Raw genomic sequence first — 24,048 nt, 5'->3', positions numbered from 1 at the left:
GTACATGCTTTGCCTCCCCTACACCCACCGTAATAGCCTCCCCCTCGACCACTACCCTGCTGGCATCAATGTGGCCCTTAGTCACACTATAGACCAAACCTTTTAGCCCTCGTGAAAATGTTTGTCAGTGCCCATGCTGTAGTGGAATAATGGTGTTTCCCGTCTTCATCAATGTTAGTGGTCCTATAAGCTTTAAAACCTTTCCTTTCACACTGTCTCCCAAAAATACACCCCTAATATTAACTATGCAATGCTTCATGCACATTTACGATTCACAAACTCGGGGCACTCTTTCGGATGGCCGGCCTATTCTCGGTTCCAGTGCACCCCTGCTCATCTCTAGACAGTGGTGTCCACAAACCAGCTTTCATTTGACCCCAGCTAGGTATCTTCGGAGCACTCTCGGCCTCTGAAAATCCAACAAGTAACACTGTCGGGTGCGATTGCACATAAGATGGATTTTTCTGTTTATTTTATTGGTCCAGGTGATAAAGCGAGTGCTCAGCTGGATGCGGATATATTGCACAACCTCTGTGGCGATAAATGCCAGGGCGAGCGTTCATAACGGGGAGCTGTTCAAAGGAAGCTCCGAGCGTGCATTATTCATGCAGGACCGCAGCGGGCCTCTCCTTGTGAGGTCTGAGGCGGTGAAAATCGTTTAGACAAATATCTTTATAAACCATCACACTTCCTTTTGATTCATTTGGGAGGCCTTTAAAATCTTGCAGAGGTAGCTTCACGTTCCTTCGTGGACATCAGCCACTCTTTGGAAGGCTTGCTTTAGACCTCTGAAAACAGCAGCTTGTGGAATGAGAACATTATCGTCACGCCAATGTTGCATTTTAATGGCGAAGATAATTTGTGCTGGTGGGAGGGAGCCCATATTTTGAAAACAAAAAACAGGGACATATTTTAAAAATAGAAGAAGCACTACAATTTGGCATCAACCTAGGGGTGCAGAATGACAGCGCTCATCAACATAGAAACACAGAAGAGGCACAGGGAAAACAAACAAAATGCATTTTTCATACTCAACATTATATCTGTTGCATTCTTGCAACAGCTGTTAACTATCCCAGCTTTGGAAGCCATAAAACGTGTCTCCCACTGTTTACAGTCAACCAAACCCCTCTCTAAAAACCGTTACATGCCCCAAATTTGCTGAAATCTTATGGAAAGTAGGCCTGGGCGAAAATTTCGTTCCGTTCGCGGAAATTGCGATAATTTGACATTTTCGCGTTCCGCGGAGAGCGCGAAAATGTCAAAATTTCCGGTTTCCGCAGCTTGGCGATAATTTGTTTCTTGCTCGCGCTGTAAAATAATACATTCTCGCGCGCGCGATCGCCTTATCTGAATCCCTGCGTTCGCCGACAAGTTTTCTTGATCCGGTCGCGTTCTCCATGAGATGTTGTATTGTTTTTTAGCCATTTGCGCTGTCTCGCGACAGTTCGCGCCCGCAGTGACGTCATGCATCGCGCGATCATGTCTTTCTTCTCGCGATCATGCACCGCGAGACAATTCAAAACAAGATGGCCGCGCCCGCAAGCAACCACATGGGTAAGTTGGCGACCCGCAATCATGCAGAAAATCTCGTGAACATGCGGGAAAAAAACTTCCGTATTTTCGCGATATTTCCGCTTGTTTGCGATAATTTTAAACATTTTCGCGATAATTTGCGAAAGTTAATTTCGCAAATTCCGCCCACCCCTAATGGAAAGCTGGAGAGAAACTAGGACCGTCCAGACGAAACCGGGACGTCTGGTAACACTAGCTGGTAGTGATTACCGATGCTCCTTTTCAGGTATTGGCACCTATTTTTTATCACCAGACGTAGAAAGAAGGAAGAAGAGAAAGTTGTGAAAAAAGGGAGAAAGGGAGAGAGCAGGGATGAAAGGCACTGGCAAAAGTGAGATACAGGGGGTGTGGCTTCTGCACCATACAAGATGGTGGGGGGCCTATGAGCTCCGGCGATACGCAGGGTTTCAAGCCACTTCCAGCCTGCCAGGACTTGTTTTGGTCAGGTCTTCGGGCAATAACTAGTCTACTCATCGTGGAAATCTTGTGGTTCCCTTCCTCCGAGCCTGCCACTTGCTGTGGTGCTGTGGCAGTGACTGCTGGTGATACGGGAGCGGCCACCATTTTCTCACCATGTAGCTCGCATTTTGTTTTCTTATTTATTTTCTATATTCACCTCACAAATTACCAAACCTGACTGCCAGGAAGCTTTGAGGACTGCACCAACTATGCTGTTAAGAGTCTCCCTGCAATTTAAAACTGTAAGTCTCCCATGTGTCTCTTTTCTTATTTATTTCACAAGACACCTTTCCTAGATGGCTAGGAGCTCTGGGAACTTCATTTCAACACTGCTATGGGCTTTCCTGCTCTTTGTAGTCATAAATCTCCTCTTCAGCTATTTGCTATGTTCAGGAGGGAAATTTACTATTGGTTGCTACTCTTTGTGGTAATTGTCCTACGCTTCTTGCCTCTAAGCTCTGCCTGAGTCATTATTGTATTGTATGGGCAGAATAGAATCTTTTCAGAAAATTCCTCATCACACTCCAGACCACATCAAAATGGCCAGCGTCCTACTTGCTGGTGCTAAAGCCACCTCCTCTAGCGCAAAGTCTGAGAGGGTGAAAAATGATCCTTAATCTCCTATCATGTATTCTCATAACCCGGTTCTGGTCACCATCCTAACAACATTTTATGTATGCCACTAATAAAAAACTTCAAAAAATTGAGGATCGATTAATTATTATGGAGGGTAAAATGCTCCAAATGAACAAAGTGTTAGCTCTCTTCAAGATATGTATACTAAAATTCCTTTGCTTGAACAGGAGATCCTGAAGCTTAAACTTCACACAGAAGATTTGGAAAACTGGTATAGTCGTAATAATCTCCACCAAAATGATCTCCTGGAAGCACTTAAAGGTCCTTCTTCCAGAACTTTTTGGCCTTCCTACTGTTCATCCTCTCAATTTGCAACACGTCCATTGTCTGGGCTGACTCAATCCTCACTCTTTTAAACCTATAGGAATAATTAAGCTTTCCTTGAATTTGCAAACTTTTTAAACATCCTGAAAGCCGGCAAGCATAAACAACAGCTTGTTTGGCCATAATATATTTATATCTCACAACATCTCCAATGTGACCAATGCTGGGCGGAAGGAATTTCCTGTTTTGAGTCCTCGAATGAGGCAGCTGAACATATGTTATGATATTCTCCACCCCAGATTATGCAAGGTAATTTATGAAGGCCCTTCTAAATCCTTTGATGATCCTGTTAAATTAAAAATGTTTATCCAGATTATTACATCTCATATTATGGACACTACTGTTTCGAAATCTTAATGAAACTCGCATGCACTTGTTTTTTGTTTGCTCTACTTTTCCATGGCTTTTTGTCCATTTTTGATTTTACCTACTCTCTGCTGATGTTCTTGTTAAGGTCCTGAGATGTCTTGTGCCGCTTCTCAGTAATTTCCCTTTCAGATCTGGATGTTTATCCTTGATTTGCTTCTTCTTCTGCTTTTTTATGTATCCCCTCTTCTCTGCTTTCCTTTTTTCCCCTTATATATACTCTGTGAGTACCTATATGATATTCAGTTTCTTTTACCACCCATGTTGTTTTTAATAAATAGTGTCATTTTGTCTCCCTCCCTTTTTTGTAGTTTGTCCCTTATATTTTCCTATACTCTTAACCTCATGTATACAATATATTCAATATTGTCTTGTGGAACGTTCAAGGACTAGGTCAAATGACAAAAGTTACTTTCTGACGTATCCAAGCTTCATTCCCAAATTGTCTTTTTACAAGAAACTCATTCTAATGCTGTTGAATTGGTTAAACTAAAACAACAATGGGTTGGCCAAGTTTGTTTTTCTTCTCCATTGATCATAAGGGTGGTGTTACTATTCTTTGTAGTAAAGCTCTGAGAATACAGGTTACATCCACTGAATGTGATACCGAGGGTCGATGGGTGTTGGCTAGTGCTGTTATTCATAACAAATAAATTTTCATTTTTAACGTTTATGGCCCAGTTAAATCTGACCCCAATTTTTGGCACAGTATTAATGTAAAATTTGGAAATATTTGTAATTCCAATATTTTTATGGCAGGTAACTTTAAACAATGGTTGGAGCCTTTTACGGATAGAAAGTCTACATGTAAATTTAATCTAGATAAATCTCATAAGGCATTCCAATGGGCCACTGGGTCTCAACCATTATTTGATCTTTGGAAAACCTGCAATCCTGATAAATTTGAATTTTCTGTTTTTTCCAATATACATCATACAGCGGCCAGAATTTATTATATTTTAGTCACTAAATCCATGCTCCCAATTGTGCAATCCTCTACAATAGGCTTCATTTTTAGGTTTTGCCTAGGCAGGGCTTGTACTGTCTCTTCGAGATATGCTGTGTTCAGGATATGGGCTTGAAGCTACTGCCATCTTTTCTAAGCCCTTCGCATATTTTCTACTGCCTCCTCTTACTGTCCTTGGGCTTTTCCTTGGTGAAATAGCTTACTAGTCCCTCCTTTTCAACTTATATAACCTCCCACACAGACTGTTCCTTTTACAGGGGCTCTTACGCTGCATGTTATTTTGAAACTTGTAAGCACTATTTTTCTCGGTGTCCCTGAGAACCGCTGGCACTCCTGCTCATCTGATGGCTGCCTTTTCTTTCTTATTTTGCTGTCCTCGAGCAGCGTGATGGCTGTCCTTCATTTGTTTTGCCTTTCCTCCAAAGCAGACCCCGCCCAAGACTGCATGGCGAAGTGCCTTTATTTATTTACTATCATGCGCTTTCATAACTCTTCCGCCTCTCAACATAGCATGGCAAAGCGCCTTTATTTATTTAAGATTACCAGCGCTTTCAGACCCTCTCCTGCCTTCCAACACCATGGCGAAGCGCCTTTATTTAACATCACCAGCGCTTTCAGACCCCCTCCCGCCTTCCAACAGCATGGCGAAGCATCGTTTATTTATTTATCATCACCGGTGCTTTCTGACCCCTCCCGCCTCCCAACAGAATGGCAAAGCGTCTCTATTTATTTAACATCACTGGCGCTTTCAGACCTCCTCCCACCAGCTTGCCTAAGCACCTTTATTTAATATCGTGGGGGCATATTATCAAGCCAGGCGATAAAATTATCGGTGATAATGGGCTTGATAATATGCTCTATGGAATTCCAATTGAAGCCCCTGTTAAATGTGAAGGACGTCTAACATGGGCTTCAATTGGAATTCCATAGAGCATATTATCAAGCCCATTATCGCTGTTTTAGCAGCAGTTTTCTGCTGCTAAAGCGGCAATAATTTTTTTCGCCTGGCTTGAGAATATGCCCCATGGTGCTTTCAGATCCCTCCTGCATGTCTTTATTTTTTTAATATCACCGGTGCTTTTAGACCCCTCCTTGTCCCAACACAGCATGGCGAAATGCTTTCACGTTGGGCTCGTCTGCTGAGCGAGGCTCGACGTTAAGTGTGAGTTTACAGAAAGTTTCAGAAATATGGCGGGGGGAAAATACTCATGTTTAGTGTGGGTTATGTAATGGCCCGATACTAAGTGAACTGTTTGCTGATTGCTGTTTGCTAAATGCTGGCGGACTAGACCGAGGCAGTGTGGTGGGCTACTCGGTTAATTTGGGCTACAGGGACGGAAACATCTTGTACTTCTTTCACACTATAAATTGCCCACTTTCGATTTTTTTGTTTGTGCTCTTCTTCATGTATTCTACCTCAATAATCAAAATAACTATTTTTATATAGCTTTTAATTTTGAGCTTCTGTTTCTGTGTGCTGCAAATATGTGTTTTATATTACTCAATTAAATACTCCATTTTACCGACCTCTTACGGAAATAAGCCTAAACCTGGCTCTGGACTGAAATCTCAAACTAATTACTCCCTATGTGGGAAACAGCTGAAACCCACACACTGAAGAGACTCCAGCTAATAATGTCTGCAAAGCCTCCTAGAATTCCGTTGTCTCTGCCATGCTAGTTCCAGTAAGATAGCTCAGTGGCATAAAGCGCCTACTGCAGATACATGCGTGCCAAACGACAGCATATTAAGGTAATTAATAATCCGAGTTGTTATTGAAGCACACTGAATAAATAGGCAATCGTGTCATTAAGTTATCCTGCCTCACCGGTATGAATTGCTTTCAGGTCTTTACAAGTGTGTTAGGGGCATATCAGCAACGAGGCGATATAAAATTATCGCCGCTTTTGCGTCCGTTTTCGGGTGAAAAGCGGCGATAATTTTATCGCCTAATCAGCAAGGTCACGCTATCATGTGAAACCTTGCATTTGCGCCCGGATTCCTAACGCCCAGCTTTGCATCTCTAATGAGATGCAAAGTGGGCGTTCCTGACCTGACATGACAGGATAAATGTCACTAAGCGACATTTCTCCTATCATCAATCCCCACGCTATGAAGCATAGCGGCAAGAAAAGTACTTTCCTTACGCCTGCTTCTGGACTGACTTAGCCATGATATCCTATGTAAGGTGGATATCATGGCCAAGTATGTGAGGCCCTATCATCAAGCTAACGCCACACTTTGTGAGATTATCGCTGGGTTTCCAGCGATAATCTCACATTAGGCAGTTAGAGCTAGGATTTTTATCGCTTTTGAGATAAGCATTGCTAATAGCATGCTATCTCAGCGATAAAAATCCACGCTAGCTGGAGATAATTATCCTAGCGCTAAGTGCGCTTAGCGATAATTATCGCTGGTTGTTGCTGATATGCCCCTTAATGCCTTATGTACTACGCACAAAGAGTGCACTTGCGTGGAAAATGATGCAAGGCAGTAGCAAACTTCGTTATTTAACTTTGATTTTGTGAAATGTATTTTGATTTCCTGAAAATATTAAGCAGTATCGCAAACTCCTAGTGAATTGGAAAAAAGCATGTTTTCTCTTTAACCCTGGCAAGTTTTGTCCATAGTTCACAAAACTGCAGATACTCTGCTGAATTGAATACGTGCTTGGACAAGTGAAGTGTGTGACTAGTAATCATAATTTCATGGTCTATAATTCACTGTGTTTGAGGTTCTGAACCAAGCTTAGGAACCTCTGTGGAATATTTCAAACCTGCCGCAACCAGATCCGTTGAGTTCCACATGCACCAAGAACCCAGTGGTTCTATATTTAATGTACAATCTCACTACATAAACACCACAAGATGACGTGATTTTTTTCTTTAAATAATAACTTCACTGCAAAAAAAAAGCATAAGTAAAAACATTCTCATTTACAACGCAATTAACTCCACTGACCAATCTGACTTTATTAAGGGTAGACGTGCTGCAGGCAATGCCAGAATGTTTTCCAATATACTTAGTCTGGCTGAGAAAACTGATACTCCTCCGGGTGCTGAAAGAGCTTTTGACCCCATTAATTGGCAATTTCTTCTTAACTACTTTTTACTGGTTTGTTTTTTGCCCAAAATGTATCTCATTTATATAACTATTGTATTCCAACCCTCGTGCTAGTGTTTTTTTTAACAACTCTTTTCTTCCTTCCTCTCTACACAGAGGTACCAGGTAAGGATGCCCCCTTCCCCTTTGTTATTTGTCCTCTGCTTAGAACCATTCTTAGAGCGCATATAATGCAACCAATCTATCCCTGGCTTTAGACAGGGTTCCCTGCAGGTTAAATTATCTGCCTATGGGTACACACTCTAATTTATATGTACAAACCTTTGGCCTCCATGGATCCTTTCTTACAAGAAATGTAATGACATTCTAGTATCTCTGGTTATATACTTAAGTTTACTAGAAATGTCATTTTACCTTGATTTCTTTTTGCTATCAACGAATGAATGAATAAATGAATGAACATAATTTATAAAGCACAGCTAATGCCCAAGGGTGTCTTGGCGCTATAGGAGAAGAGGAATAGCTGCAGCAGACGTCAGAAGCAAGTCTAGCGATTGGCCCGATGCCTTCTACTCCTGTGGAAATAGGCAGGTCTTTAAGGCTTTTCTGAATGTAAGTAGGGAGGGATCAGCTTTTAGTGTCAGTGGGAGGCTGTTCCAGAGCATAAGACACCAGACGAAAATCCACATTTTTGGTGATTGGCGCAAGAGGCGTAACATAAAGATTGAATAGTGTTGGGGAACTCCGCAGGGCTGGGAGAAGGGCCTGGGTGTCAACTTGCCCATCGTCACAGTGTACTGCCTGTTTACCAGGAAGGATTGGAGGAGATATAATCCTGTGCCCTCTATCCTCAAGCTGTGCAGACGGTCAACCAGGATCTCGTGGCTGACTAAGTCAAACGCTGTGGAGAGATCCAACAGGATAAGGGCCGCGGTCCCATCCCTGTCCAGCACTTCCCGGATGTCCTCCGCAGCTACTCCCAGGGTGACTGAGTACTACGATTTTTCCTGAATCCGTGTTGTGTATCCTCCAGAAGCAGATTTTCCTCTAGGTACTCTGAGAGTTGTTGGTTCATTACTTTAACAGGAGGTCTTGAAATTGGGCGGTAGTTATTTGGGTCCAATGCATTGAGATTGTCTTTCTTTAACAGAGGCAGAATGGAGGCATGTTTCCAGTGTGACGGGAAAGTTCTTCCTGCAAATATGGTATTCAGAATTTGGCCCAGGTATTGTGCTGCTTGTGCAGGAATCATGTGCATTACCTTAGGGGGACAGGGGTCTTATGGCGCCCCATATTTGATTTGTGGATTTAATTTGGCAAGTTGCTTTTCTGAGGGGACCTTAAAGGTGGAGAATCTGCTTTCACCAGTGGAGGCAGCTAAGGCACACCCATCCTGTTGACCCGTTACCCTCTTTGCTGAAAGACTAAAGAAGAAGTTAGCAAACTTTTCCTGGAAAAAGTTTGCAAGCTCATTGCAGAAATTTTGATTCATTACTGCACGGTTAGGGCTAGTTGGAGTAATCAGTTTTTTTATGACCAGGAAAAGGGTTTTGTTTGCATCGCAGGCTGCTCTTATCTGTTCAGAGTACTATTAGGTTTTTGCTGCAACTATACCTTTTTATGTTCAGCTAGTTTATTTTTATAGATGTTTTTCTCTTCTACCTCATATTGTTTTCTCCATTTTTGTTCTTGCCTCCGGCAGTCCTGCCTTGATCTCCTAAGATTCTCATTGTACCAGGGCTGAGATACTTTTTTGACTACCATTGTATGGTTGATTGGTGCTACTCTATCCAGAGCTGAGTTTAGCCAGAGCATTACGTTCTCCATATTCTGCTCCAGATCTTCGGCTAACTCCCAGGGCCCAGGAGTAATGGCATCTCTCAGTTCGGTCGGCCGAATTTTGTGCCCTGCTCTACCATGGGGTTTTGGCTACTATATCTTTGCATGGTGCATTTCTCTGTCTGTATCAAAATATTTTTGCCAATACCAGCTTTACAAGGTGTTCCTCAAAAATTAAAAAACTTGACATTTCCATACCGGACAAGCTTTGTCATTACTTCACCACGTTAAAATACAGATTACAAACATTACTTCTGAATTGTTCTTCATTGCATTTATCATGGTGGGGAGACTTGATCCTATTGAAATGATGAATATACCACACATCCTTTTTACCATCTCTATGTCAGCCTTTAAAATCCCTAACTACTATTTCAAGCCAATTGACTGTATTTGTACAAAATTCCAATGGAATAACAAGCATACACCTATTGCACTCTCTAAACTCACATGCCCAAAGTGCGAAAGGGGTGTGCAATTGCAAGATTTTAAATGTTACCAATCTTCTTTTGTGGCCCGATAATTTTATGCTATGATTAATGATTTACAAGATCAGCCTATTCCAAGATGGATTACCTTTCAACGGTCTTTACTGAATGACTTTTCTTTTAAAGATATCATACATATGTCCAACAGTACTTTATCTAAAAAAAAAATGATTTAAATTATCACACCAGTTGCTTCATAAAATGTCTTCTGCTAACTAGAATTTCGAAGAGTGCTTTATGTACTTCTCTATTTGGTGCAATACATTTCCTAAATTGTGCAACAGATCTTTTTACTTCAAACATTAGAAGGACAAGGATATTTGTTCACCAATCTGTAAAAGAATACTATTGTATCTTTTGAATATTTACAATTACAATATCAATTACCTGACTCCTTCATGATGGAATATAAGCTTTTTTCCTCTTCTCTTCCTTGTTTCTTTTCCAGAAACCAAATGAACCCTGATTCACTAACAACTGTATTTGTTACACCTTTAAATTTGGTTTTACATGACACTAGTCCCAAAACTGTCCTCATATGCAAGACATTAATATCCTATAAACTAGAAGTCCTCTTGAATTGATATGGGAAGCAGATTAATCTCTCTCATTTTCTACACAATTCTGGGACAAAATTTGGCTTAAAGTATTCACTACCTCTAAAGCTGCTCGCATTACACAGTCACTATTTTTTTTATTTATAATAGAACTGTTATCACTCCAGCACCTGTCCCACTAGATTTTACTCATCTCCTTCACCTTTATGCTGGTCATCTTCTAAATATAATGGTTCTTTAGTACATATGTTAGACAACTGTTCTCAAGTTACAACTTTTTAGACTTCAGTTTGGTCTAAGTGTTTAAAGATTTTTCAATGTAATTTACCGCTTATACTGCAGAATGTTTTCTTAGGATATTTATCACCTCAATTTGATAATTTATCTCCTAAACCTCTATTGTTTGATCTTTTTATTGCACTTCATTTTAAAGTTATACTTTCCTATTTGAAATACTTTACTAAACTACCTGTATTCACATGGTGGAATTTTAATTGTGATGAACACAGAATACATACTGTATGTTCAACTTTACATCAGAAATTAAATCTTCTTTTCTTGTTCTACCTCTTCTGTTCATTTTCTTTTGTGTTCCTCCTTCCTATCTTCTTTTTCTATTTTTATATATAATGTAAAAAAGTATCCAATTACATGTTTTTCTCTCATACCTGCAATACGTTTAATTTATAGCTATTTATAATAATGTTATTTATTTTGTTACTGTGGTTTAAATCCTCAATAAAAACTATTTAACAAAACAAAAGAGTGAGATAGAGAGAGAGGAAGTGTAGGTTGGTGGAAGGGAGAGTCATGAGACTAAATCCAGCCCGTAACCCCACCCCGACCTCCAACTGCAGCCTTCCGCTGCACGGTGTAAGAAGAAGAGGCTTTTTACTCCATCACAGCCATTTCTATAACTGTAATGAATTATTTTCTTATGCGTAGTGCTAGTGTGTTATCTTTTTGCCAACTTCGAAGCAATTTTGGAACAAAATACACATTGAATAATATTGATGAGGACTAGACCAACATTTTCTTATTTAGTTTTTGTGTTCCATACTTTAGAAGTTTATAAATAAAAAAAGGCAACTCTAATGATCAAATACACAACCTCTGAGCATGTAAAAATCAGTAGATGCATAATTTGTTATGCATTTATTGTTCAATTTTCTGTGAGAAATAACGTTTCTGTGAACCCACTGCATTTGCATATAAATTAAGTTTGGAGCGGTGTTCCAAATAAAATGTTTTGTTTGAGCACATGCTCTATATTCATTCCAATTATAAAAGTGTTGATAGAAAACAAAAACGTTGATGGCTACACAACAGTAGCACCACTGCAACAACCAGCTACATATTAATCATGTTTCTCTGCCGCCTCTACAGCACCAAGAGATCTTCAGAGGGAGAATTATTGCACTATATACATCTGCAATGATATAGATCAAAAGCTATCGATCTCCGCTGGTTTATGGTGTTTGTGACAGCAATTTAAATACTTAATTGAAAACAGAATATCTAGAACCCTGCATGCCCCATACCAGATTGTCCATACAAATGCAAGATAAGTAAAATTATATATCATTAGGTTTTGAGTACAAAATGTTCATTTTCGGAACAGGAATGCCAGCTGCTGAGTAAATGTTTTGCAACTTCTCTGGATGGAGAGTGCTGACTGTACAGTCTAGACTTAACGGTACAGAATGTATGTACCTGCTTGATGACAAATGTGTAGCTCTCAGGGGGCTCCTGGGAGTACAGGGACTGTATTAGAATCAACGGGAGCACTCTTGTAGTCATTCCCACCCCCGCCGTGCCCTGGCTCCCAAAATGACCCAGGGCCCAGCAACCTCTAATGACAGCCCGGGAAACTCTAGTGACTGTCCACAAACAGTTCACACTCAGCAGGACAGAAACAACAGCCCAAAGCCAGGCTATGCCCGTTACGGGTTACAATCAGCATGTGAAGTAATGCATAAGGAAATAACTAATACTGTTATGCATAATGTACTTACAGTGTAGTATAGTTCTTTTTCCTTCATGGTCAGAGTTTCCATATTGCAAAGTAATTTGCCAGGATTTTACTGAACTTCATGGCAGGGATTCCAATGCTAGCCCCATTTCTCCCCCTTCAGTCAAATCAGGTCTGTAATGAATTCCAGAATCTGAACTGATTGTATAGGAGGAAAAGGGGGGGAGGGGAAGGGAGGTAGTCAGAAATGGAACATTCTAAGTGCCTAGACCCGCTGAGCTCAGTGTGCACAGCTGGTGGAAGGTGTGCAGCAAAGACACTCACAGGCACATGCATCATCATAGGGTTTTGCGATTCCTTAATAGCGATTATTAAGGAATCGCAATTAAGGAATAGCAAAACCCTATGCATGTAGGAATCGCTAAAGAAATAGCGATTCCCACAAATTCCTTAATTGCGACTAGCAAATTGCGAGTCGCAATTAAGGAATGTCTTCCCATTCATTCCTATGGGCCTTCAGGCCCATAGGAATGAATTAGAGATTGCGGGAGCAATTTGCGAGTACCAGTAGGTACTCGCAAATTGCTCCCGCAATTTCGATGGTGCAAGGGTGTCAAAATGACACTCTATTGCACCCATGTATGTTCACTCTGCCCAAATGTTGCATACACACATGCTCTAAGGGCATGTGTGTGGGCAACATGAAACTTAGAAAAATGCAAATAAGTGCATTTTTCTAAGTTTTCGCAAATTACCATGAGGTCCAGCCTCATGGTAATTTGCTCACGCTAATAGCGAAATCGCTATTTTTTAAATTGTAATGCATTGCATTTAAGGAATCTCAATTAGGGATTCCTTAAATGCAATCGCTATTTAAGGAATCCCAATTTTGAGATTCCTTAAATAGCGATTTTTGCATTTGGGATGATGCATCCCAAATGCAAAAATACCGGGAGCAAAGGGTCAGATTCTGAGAATCTGCCCGTTTGCGACCGGTATTTTGCTTGATGCATGTGCCTGTCATTCCGCAGAGGATTGACTGCTAAGTGTCATAATCCTATAAGAAAAGGTGCAGGTTATCTAAATATACTGGTGTACTTGACCTACCATGGGATAGAAGCAGAGAGGCCATGACTAGCCTCCAGTCATCCAGGATACAGTGCGGTAACCGAATACGGAGGTCCGCCCCATATTGCTGACACACCAGAAGCCAGGATGACATGCATTGTTTGAAGTTAGAGCAGGAATTGCAGAATGGTCGCAAGCAAAGCTTAGTATCTTTGGAGGAAAGGGTTAACCTGTGCTGCCCCAGTCCCCTGATGAAACTGAAGTGGTGCAAAACAAAATAGGTGGATGAAAAGCAAAGGGTGTGAACTATGTGCCAAGAGGAGACAACCCATCAGCCACTGTTGCCAGGCAAAGTGTAGTGCTATGTCTGGTTGTCTCCTCCCAGCTCCTACTGACTTGGAAGTGCTCCGAACCTTTTATCTTCTTTCAGAATGTTCTGACTCTTTCCACCTTGCCCAAGGCCGGGCCATAGCAAGTTTGTATCAAGGCGCATGAAAAAGATGACAACACCCCTGCAACACTGGACATGATCTCCAGCATCGCTTACAAAAGGTCCCACCTTTATTTTATTTTTTGCAATATTTCTTTATTGGTTTTCAAAGAGCATAAGCATACTCAGGCTCATGAAACAGGCAATCAAAATGAAACAGCCCACATCAGTAGATTCCACAGGAGAATAATAGGGAACGGTGTGACACAGGGCAATAAGAACAAACAAATAAACCAAAGACCTAAGCATTACTTATTATCTGAGGGTCCAATGAGGCAGAAGATTTTATAGAATATACTTCTACAGCGTTAAGCTTTCCCTTTCTGTAGGGAAGAAAACACACTTTTTAATTAAAATTACCCAATTAATGGCACCGTAAGGTGTAAGGATCCTGCAATACGTTGCAAGCCTGCTGCATTATGCAAAAGGAAACGAATGTGCCACTTCCTCAGAGAGCTTCTAAAACATCAGTAAAGGTGTAAATATGCTCATATGGCCCTTAAATAGTGCAAGTTCAACACTGTGTGCAATAGTTTCTCCTTTAATATTCTCCTGCATGCACTCATAGTTGCTGACTACCAATTGCTGTTATATTAGATCACGAATAGTTCAGTGGCGGGTGGTGGCAAATCACATCGGGGGGTGGAGGGGAGGCGCAAAAAAAAAAACATTTTATAAATAAATACATTTAAATATTACTTACCTTACACTGCCACTCAGTGTTTTCCAGCACTTTCTCTTTCTGCAGCATGTCCTCTGAGCGAGGAGCCCACAGTCAACTTACTCATTCAATCAAGATGCTGTTCTCATGCTGTTAAGCAGCATGAGTGAAGCAACTTGATTGGCTTGAGCGGGCTTGCTCTACGCTCCAAAAAAGCCTTGTAGGCCTGTGCCTGCTCTCCAACCGGCCGTCCAAGACAGTCGGGTTAGAGAGGTTTGAATTGCACATGTGGGTTTGGCCCTTAATTACATGGCCATGTCACTTTGAGAGAGCCACTCGTTTTTTCATCCCACTTAAAGCCCTGACTTATAGACTATCATGTGCCCCATTTTGTAAATATGCATTTGCACAACTGCAACCTGAAGATTCCAGAATGTTCAATGTCACCTAAGTAAAGTGCCCATATGCCCTCCGGGGCTAGGTCCGCGCAATATAAATATCCGCACTAAAAACAAATCAAATAAGCTAGTATTGAGCCTCTGACTAAATGGTACCCACCACTGCTCAACTAAAATTGCAAGGTGTGGGTTTCACACAGACCTCCGCAGCATTTGATGAAAACCTCAAGCTGTCTGACACAGGGGAACAGATAGAAGGGTAATGGAGGCATTTGAAAAGTTTTTTCTGGAATCGCAGAACTTTGCGTAAATGACATCCTATGTGCGGGATCCGGGCGAGATTTGGGTGTCTCTAACCGCCCGGTCAGAATTCCAAGAAGTCTACTACTGAAGCTCATACAAAATTCACCCCTACATGGCTCACTGTATACCACCCATTTGCCTTTCTGGGTGGGACATGAAGTCGCACAGTAGCTGTCACGCACAAGTCAATCCAACATTATCTTCTGCACTTTTCAAGCTAATAAAGCACACCATTCAACCCTCAATCAGCAGTGACTGTGATGCATCTAGTCGACTGGATGGGCATATGTACAACAGAATGGCGGAGCACGTTGTAATGCTACAATTAGTAACACCACGCTCCAACATTCTGCAAATTCAGGGATGTGCCGTATTTAGAAAAAATATGGCGCAACCCTGCGCTTCCCCTAGTGTTGGTGCTGAATTGAGCTGCCTAGCACCAATGCAGGCACCCTTGCACCACAGTGCAAGGGTGCCTGTGTTGGCAGGGAATTATTGTTCATGTGCTGGAAGGTGTTCCTTCCTGCACATAATCAAAAAAAGAGGATTTTAGAAACAGCAAAACGAGGAGTAATTAATAATTTTTCTTCGTTGTGCCAGGTTAAGCCAAGTTTTCCCCTGGTCTTATTTTTGACGCCGCCCCATATTTTGGGGGCAACGCCATAAAGCAATGGATGTTGTGGTGGAATGCCCACTGCAACACCAATTGCCCGCCCCATTCACGCTAAGTGATGCGTGAAAGGGGCATTATTTACTAGATGGAGTTAAGCCACATTAGGTGTAAATAAAGTGAAGGGGTTATAGCCACCAGAACATCAATTGAGAATTACAACCTCCTAGACAATCACCAATCTGGTTTCCGTCAAGGTCACAGCACATAATCTGCACTTACCCACATATTGGATGACATGCTAAAAATGCTTGACCGCAACGAATCATGCCTAGTGATACTTCTTGACTTATCCTCCGCCTTCGACATGGTTAAACATGACAAACTACTGACCCTATTGGAAGGAAGGATGGGCCTCTTGGGCCCAGTGTTACATTGGGTCTCCTCCTTCTTTAATAACAGAACACAAAGAATCAAGATGAAGAATTCTCTCTCTCAGCCCTCTGTGGTCAACATAGGCGTTCCCCAGGGCTCAGCCCTATCACCTATTCTTTTCAACCTACTAATGGAAACCCTGGTGAACGCATTGAAATCCGCGAATATCCTATATCACCTATATGCGGACGACACCCAACTGTATTTAAAAATCTCCTCTCCAGAAGACTTCATCTCCCTCAACGCTATTCTACAGAACATGCAAAGTTGGCTCACGAACAACCACCTCATGCTTAATACAAAAAACCCAGAATTCATTCTCATATCCCCACCCAATCACACACCAAAGATAGAGCAATGGTTGAAACACCTAACCTCCATTGACTGTTCACTCCTCATCATTGACTCTGCGAAACCCCTGGGAGTCACCATAGACAAACACCTGAATATGCAGTCGCACATCACTAATGCCACCAAGGGAGCCAATCACCAGATGAGTTTACTAAGGAAACTTAAACCCTTCCTCCCTCAGACCGACCTAAAACTGACAGTGCAAGCCTTAGTGCTACCAAGATTAGACTATGGAAGCACCACTCTTTGCGGTCTCCCCAAATACAAGCTGGCTCCGCTGAGGGCTTCCCTTAACGCTGCGGCAAGATTGGTATCAGGATCTAAAAGAAACAGCCACATTTCTCCGACCTTGAAAGAGCTGAACTGGCTGCCCTATGAGGCTAGAATACAACTAAAGGTGGCCTGCATGACCCATAAAGCACTACATAACATTACATCCAGTTACCTAGCTCTACAACTAGAACGATCCGGAGGATGCAGACAACTACGAAGCGCAAGCTCCTTACTTCTGAAACCACAATCCTTTCATAAAAAGAGAACTGGCTGCTGCAGGGCTTTTTCAGGGATCGCTCCAAAGATTTGGAACTCCTTACCTCCAGTGGTACGGGGAATCTCTTCCTTTACCGCATTCAAAAAAGAGGTAAAAATACTCCTAATGAACAAATTCGCATCCTAAGACTTGATTCTATGCTGACATCGAGTCACCGATACGATCCTCATATCACTGGCTAACTCTTGTGGATTGAAAGAGAACAGTATATGTGTGTTTATTTCCTCAATACTGACCTAAGGCTCAATAACTGTATATAATATAATGTTCTGTTACCCTCTGGGATCATCATATTCTGTCTACTGGTCACCTATGGTATCTTATACTATTTACCTCTTTTGTAAGTAATGATATATATCAAATGCGTGTATACTACCTCATTTCGTATGTCTTTATAACTATATACTGTAAAGCGCTCTGATACCCTCGTAGGTAACGTCAGCGCTATATAAAACCTTCTAAATAAATAAATCAAAAAAGTGACGTTCTGGTGGTGATAAGCCCTTGTAAATATGCTCTAACGTTTGCTCTGTTGGTGTAATGACCAGCCCAGCCCATCCTCATCACAGGTTAATTTTTTAGTGGATGCAACTCATCCTTTCTCCCTATAGATGCCAATAAAACCGTTACCACGGATGGGGGTGACAAGAACAGGTTTCTTTAAGCAGCACGAGAGACTATTGAGCGTGAGATAAACTAATTCTGAAATATTACCATTATTTTCCTCTTTCTTCTTTGGCACGTTAGAGGAGCAGCTATACAAGATGGTGCATAAGGGACTAGAGGCCCACCAAGGTCCAGATGCATATCGGCTGAAGTTTTTTGCTCATTGAGAGGTCAGGTATGCGACTCGATCTGAGTTTTTCATTGCAACCCATCTACAAATCAGTAACAGCTCAAAACACCTATTACAGAAAGCTGCAAAAACACCTGCTTCATAATATGTATAAGGTATGAGTTGAATTGCAACTCCCTGCAAGTGGCTGCCAATGTACGGATGGAGGCCGCCTTCACCGAACTGCCATATTCTTGTTAAAGCAAATGTCTGCTTTATAAAAACATCAAGTTTCCATTCGGTATATGGCCCTGTGGAAAGCATACAACAGTCCACCGAACCACAGTCTGATCGTCCAAATGTCAAACGCCCACATTCACAAAGTGGAAGTTGTACCCACTTTGCAAATGGATCTGGCCAACTTTCGGTAGCTGGTATCCAATCAGTGGTCTGCGCCCACAATTGTGGCCCCAAAGGGTTGATACTAGTGCTTAATTTGAGCTGGTGGTTTCCAGCACTCGGCACCAACACTTAATTACCAACACCCATGCTTATGACAGCTGCCACATAATGGCACTTGTTTGTGTAATTTAAAGAGAAGCCTTCTGCTTATCTTCAAATTACACAAACAGTTTTTATTAACTCAATATACACTAAAAACAACTAATACCTGCTCCCACGCCATTCTTAGAGCAGTGGGGGCCTCAAACAGTCTGAATTGTCACACTTGGGGTAGTGTGACGGTTAGCAGTTGTGTTGGTACTGTAATTGGCAGCGCTACCAGTGGCAAAGGGTGGTGCAAGCTGGAGTGACCTCCTGGCGAGGGCCCTGGCACTTTTTTTTTTTAATTTTTTTTTTACAAATTAAGCACTGGTTGATACATTCCTCAGAGAATCACAATGGCAAGGTGGTGCTCTTTATATACCTCAGTACTCTGTTATTCGTTATGGGTCTCGAAGTGAACGATGCAAATCTGAAAGACAATTCTGACTCGTTGCGCGTGTTTCGTGATGTGATTTTTGTACATTGCGGCTTGCGTTTTTTGTGGTCGCCAAATATGTCATTTTCGTCAAACTGAGGCTTTGCACCCAAATTATGCTTCGTACATTGATCATCATACAAGAGGCTCTACGCTGCATCACACTTCCCCGTTCCACACCAACATGAACCAGGCGAGGCACGCGCCAAGCCCGCCAGGCTGTTCTAAATGCATCTGCAGCATGATGGCAAATAACTAATGAAGGAGTCTGCTGGAAGGTGAGCGCAATTTGTTGATGTATTGCATACTCGCTTTAGGGATATTGAACACATTATTCATATTAAACAGTTATTTAAACACCATGACTTACCAAAGTAGTTACTCCAATATGTCCAAGATTGATCTTGGTTATTCAGTGCAATCTGTATGGATCTCAACCACCGTCAACTAATTAAGGAATAAATAACCTTTTTCGTAATGTCTAAACAACATATCCAATATTAATCCTATGTTGTAGATTAATGGGTACAAACAAGGAACTTTAGTCTATGCATTTATGTGCAAACGCCGTTAAAGAGGAAGCACACAACAAATACAGATTAAAATGAATACCTTTAATGGACAATTTTGTCTGTTGTACATCACATACGTGGAAAATGAGAAACGCCTTACATTTGGGATTCACAGAAGGCTCTACAACCAAGAAAGTGTTGTACATTTTTTCACTCTGATCTTACTGTTTGGTGAGATGGTCATAGTTCCTTCACCAAAAAGACAACTTAAAAGACATTCCAGTACAAATATGTCCAAACCACTTTCATGCATCTTACAGAATGCTCAGTTTAAATAAAGTTAGTAAAAAGATAGTATATGCTTCAAGTTTACCAGGCACTTCAGCAGACATCACGAAGCAATTCAATTAAATGGCTTTTTTTTTCTGCAAAGTTCTTTTGTGCCAAAGGTCTTGAATTTTGTGAGCTTTTTGGAGGGAGTGAACTTTAGAACTGGGTGTGGACGTACAGCTTCTCAAAACCATAAGGATGCTCTTCCCTCCTCGTTCTTCATACTTAGCCACAATAAATCAATGTATTCCAGCTATCATACCTCATACATTTATTTAAAGAATGCTATGTTTCCAGTCCAAGATGTATACTTGTGGCAGTAGCAGCATTACCTTTTTGGTCAAGTCTACCAGAAAGTGCAGCTGTCTGGTTGCAAAAGATATATTGTGGACTTACCAAGAACAAAAAAGGGACTTGCAGCCCACCCATTGCCTACCATTCACTGGTGTTTTTGTCACTCTCATTTGCCTGCTTCTAATTCGATGGATTGCCTTGTACATCTTGTGTCTGCCCCTCCCCTGGAACATTGCAAATTTACTTGTGCAGTTCCACTGCTCATTCTTAGGGAACTACACTGTTCTTGTCTCTTAGGCACTCCACAAGAGTGCATTTGTTTTCCAGCTCTCTTGCCCATGTACTTCTCCCCCACCCCCTTTGTGATGCGCTGACCCTCATGTGCTTCTCCCCTTTCATTGCTTTCTTCCACATGTGCATCTACCCGCAGCTCCACGTTGCTCTCTCTTGCCCATTTGTTTTTCTATACCCCCGCCGCACCCTTCATGTTGCTTCCCCCACCTGCGCCCTACACATTGCTTCTCCCAATTACTCCCTCATGTTGCTACCACCCAGCATGCTTTAAAAAAGAGCTTATGCGTCATTTTGTAGGTGCAAGCTTGCATGGTGCAAGCACAGTAAAAACAGGCAACAAGTAGAATAAATAGGTCCGGGCTAGTATGAACAAGTAGTGGAAAAGCCAACAGGTCTTGCCTTTGGGACAAATTTGTTTTGCCAATCGTTTTTAGTGATGCTGAATAATAATAATAATAATAAAAATAATAATGGCGCAGCTTGAAAAGCACATAGCTACTCACAGAGGTGTGTTGCAGAGCTAAGGTCAAATACACCAACCGACAGCTGCAAGCACAAGTAACAGCCAACATCTAGTTATCAAACAACCAGGTTTTTAGATTTTTCCGAAACAGACGTTCTGTCTCAGAATGCCTTAGCTGCAGAGGGAGATAGTTCCAAAGCTTGGGTGCCAAATAGCCAAAGGAACTCCCGCCCATACGCACTTTCTTTACCCTTGAGACCTGGTCTAAGAAGGCCTCAGAGAACCTGAGATGCCTCAAAGGGTAATACAGCCTGATAAGAGGGTGCAAATAGGTCACGTCGGTCCTCCTGAAAATCCTGTAGTGGGAGCAAAGGGGCTTAAAAGCAACAGGCTTCTTTACTGGAAGCCAGTGAAGTTTAAGAAGTGCTGGGCCCATAGAAGCACGTTTAGGAAGTTTTAATAGCAGTCAAGCTGTCGAATTCTGAGCCCATTGGAGTCTCAGAAGCCAAGATTGAGAAACACCCACATACAGAACATTACAGTAATACAGCCACAAGATGACCAGGGCTTGAATCACTGTCTTTTGAGCATTTGTTGGTAGAAGGCCAATAAAGATCTTCAAAGACTTGAGAACTCTAAGGCACCTGCCTGCCAAAGTTTTAACTTGCTAATTGAATGTGAGATTATGATCAAACCACATGCCAAAGTTCTTGACCTTAGGCTTTGTTGCTGGAAAAGTGCTGTGTGCCGCCGGCCATCAAACACAGGACCAAACGGTCAGCTGGTTGCCGAGGTTCAGGACATCAGTTTTGTCTGCGTTTAACTTCAGGCAGTTGCGGTCCATCAATTGGGCAACCGTAGGCAGACAAGCCCTCAGGGAGGCCGCCCACTGGCAGAATTTGGAGCTAGAGTAATAATCAATTGAGTGTCATCAGTATATGATAAAATATCAAAGCTGTGATGCTCACTGACATTAGCCAGGGGGTGAATGTAAAGGTTGAAAAGAGTAGGGCTCAAAGAAGAGCCCTGTGGCACCCCATGAGCCAGCAAGACCACTTTTGATTGAAAAGTCTTTTGAAAAACCTGATAGGACCGACCCGCCACAAAAGATGCCAACCATTTTAAGGCCCTATAGCCAATCCCGTAGCTCCACGACCACTCCAATAGACAGCTGTGAGATATGGTGTCAAACGTCGCACTCAAGTCTGACAACAGGAGTGCTGCAGTATCTTCTCTATCTACTACCTGGAGTAAAGACTCCAATGCGAGAAGCAAAGCAGACTCAGTGTTGTACTGTGGACTGAGTTCTGTGCAAAAGGTTTCTTTCCTCAATAAACCCTACAACTACTGGTTAATATGATTTTCTGCCACTTTCGACAAAAAAAAGAAGCAGCGAGTTTGGCCTATAATTCTCTGGTTTAGAGGGATCCAGCAAACGCTTTTTAAGCAATGGGAGGACGTTTTTCCAGCTCAGAGGCACCTGGGCCACCCTAAAAGATGGAAAGGAGCTCATCCATTCCATGGTCCAAGATCCCAGGAGCATCCCCTATCGCTGAGCACCATGACTAAAGGGGAATAAAAACAAAGACTATGATGCGGCTGCCAGGCACCCGGCAGCAGCATCATAGGCTTAGTTTTTATTCTTTCCAGGAACTGAAGCCTTAAAGAAATGTAATGAAAGCCTAACATAAAAGGATGCCTCTATTAATAAACAACTGTCCAGTGAGATAATCACAAAATCTATACTGAGTTTGTGATTTGCTCAGTTACTAGTACAACTTAGTGACTGAAAATGTTTTGAGACAACAACCTTCAAAAACAATTAATGTGCGCACATCACATGATCTATAATCATTTGTTACTCCTATTTTTAAAGATGTATTTTAACATCTAGGTGACTGTCTGACAAAAACCCCAAGACATTCTTTCAATAATAAATCCTGTCCAGTTTCACTCATCAGTGTATCTTTAGTGAAGGTGGTATACTATAGACACACACCCCTACCCAATAAAGAGTATTCACCAGTAATCAATGCCTGCCGCTCAACAGAATGACAAAATGTGATGATCTAAAACTATTCCTAGATATACATAGCATCTTCTATGAACTCGGTGGGATACTTCCTGTTACCTTTGAACTGTCACTACTTGTATAGACATTTTGGTTGGCTGCATAATAAACATTGATACGCTTTAAGGAAGAATTATTGCTAGGCAAGATGGAGTAGATTTCCTCTTCTCAATTCTAGTGATTGTGAAGGGGGCATTCCCTCTGGGAGATGAAAGATAAAATGGTGATGATTCTGGACAAACATTCCGGCCAGTCTCTTGTAATAAAGTGTCTTTGTTTGCATGTAAACTGCGGTAATTCTTTCTGTCCTACTTATGGAGTTTGTTTGCATAACTGACCAAGTATTTAACAAGATCAACATACTTTCAATGTTCAAACAGATGAATTACGCAATAAGGGACTGATTAGGACTATGGCAGTCCATTGGACTGCCATAGTTACGCACACCACCACATTGGCAGTCCGACTGCCGTATTATGAGTGCGGCGGTAGGACTGCCACAAAACACTGGGGATCTGTGATCCCTCAGCAGTGTTGCAGTGGTCAGAGGCTGCCATATGCTGGCGGAGCCGCTGCAGCACCACCAAGCATATTACAAGTTTCCTCACCGCCCTCCTTTTTCATGTCATGAAAAAGATGGTGGTGAGGAAACTAAGGGGGCCCTACAGAGCCCCGTGTTGTCTCTGAGTCTGGGGGTACATGCAGGGAGGCACATGTTTTCCCCCCTGTATGTATGCATCCCCTGTTCCTGCCTGGCATGGACTGCACAACATGGTGCAGACCAGGTCTTGTAGGAACGTGCTTTGGTGCTCCCATGCCGGTGCCTTTTACAAGGCTCACATATGAGCCTTAGAAAGGCCCCACCATGGGACCGACAGCCCACACTGGATTAACTCGTAATCGTTGACCTAAATTAACACAAATAAAAATGTTATAAAAGTGAGGAAAATGTGAAACTAATTAACAAAATTCTCAACCTGAGCAACTTTTCAAAACTATTTAAATAATGAAGAGTTATGAACATGTTATCAATATATTTAAAATGTGGTTTGAATTCTCATAATTATTTCCACGTTTGATGTAAATGTACACTTTTGATCCAAATGAACAGAACCAGAATCATATATTCAAAAAAATATAAAATCTGTATCCTAGTGAACTCAACTTGATCGAAACATTTATTAAAAATGCTAAAAAATACTGACAACTTTGAAAACG

General features: G+C 41.8%; 1 protein-coding gene across 2 annotated transcripts in view; it reads right to left on the bottom strand.

Moving 5' to 3' along the window:
- Positions 1 to 24,048, bottom strand: part of CAMTA1 (calmodulin binding transcription activator 1) — a 3,052,768-nt gene that overhangs the window by 389,179 nt on the left and 2,639,541 nt on the right. The window lies entirely within an intron of this gene.

The sequence above is a fragment of the Triturus cristatus genome, chromosome 1_2 (genome assembly GCF_964204655.1).
Source record: "Triturus cristatus chromosome 1_2, aTriCri1.1, whole genome shotgun sequence".
In the NCBI taxonomy this organism is placed as follows: Eukaryota; Metazoa; Chordata; class Amphibia; order Caudata; family Salamandridae; genus Triturus; species Triturus cristatus.
This window is presented reverse-complemented; position numbering and strand designations above follow the sequence as displayed.